Raw genomic sequence first — 1,023 nt, 5'->3', positions numbered from 1 at the left:
TCAAATTACTTCGATCCCGGCTAGTTGAATCAGATGGAATGCATTAGAAAAATGCATTTTTTTCATATTAGTTATCAGTTTCTCCTTATTATTAAAATATTATTAGGTAGTCAAATGTATGTAATAACTAGTATAGAATTCATATTTTTGATAAGTCTCTTAATTCCATCTGTAAAAATTTGAAACTGAAAAATGAGTACACTGATGATGAGCCCCGGTCTCCCCTACTCGCATATCAGTTTGATATCTTTACTAGATTCTCTTGTTTGAAGTTGATGGAACATATACAACATTCTTTTATTAAGAAGCAGATATAAAATTATTAATATATTATATACTTATATATTATAATTATATTATTTATTAGGCACCCTGATCAGTATCGTCATAGACCGCTCTATTTTAGTCACATACTCTTAAAAGTGTGTTTGTCCGCTCGACACGTTTCTCATAATGTTCAATGATCCGAAGACAGACTATTTACTTATCTGATCGAAAAAGCAAATAATACTTTATTATTAAAACGAACGTTATCATTAGACGATCTTATCATATAGAAGAGAACCGAGTAATACGTGTGCTTATGATCTCTTATATTATAATCTCTTATCTTATAAGATATAATACAAATATCTTTTTTTTTATTTGATTGGAACATGTTGAGTCAAAACATGCTTTATAAAGAGAAAGGTAGATAAATAAAATTAAAATTAAATTAAAAAAGCGAAGTGTGTGTAAGGAGATAATCTAGTTGAAGAAAATTTCTCTCAATAGAATAATTTTCCAGATAATATGCTAAAGAAGCGTAAAACATTCATTTGGGGAACAATTGCTGCAAGCTACATAAAAAATTCTTTCGAATCAAGCTGAAAGACATCGGATTATCATCTTTAATTCGTTAATTCTCACGGTTCGATGCTCCTCGAAAGTCCTTTAATAAAAGATTGCGACGCGAAATAACGTCGTAAATTTCGCGGTCGAGGAGAATCCGTAGTTACCGCGATTATGAAGTCATCGACCTTT

This window comes from Trachymyrmex septentrionalis, unplaced genomic scaffold (assembly GCF_001594115.1).
Source record: "Trachymyrmex septentrionalis isolate Tsep2-gDNA-1 unplaced genomic scaffold, Tsep1.0 scaffold22, whole genome shotgun sequence".
NCBI classification, from domain to species: domain Eukaryota; kingdom Metazoa; phylum Arthropoda; class Insecta; order Hymenoptera; family Formicidae; genus Trachymyrmex; species Trachymyrmex septentrionalis.
This window is presented reverse-complemented; position numbering follows the sequence as displayed.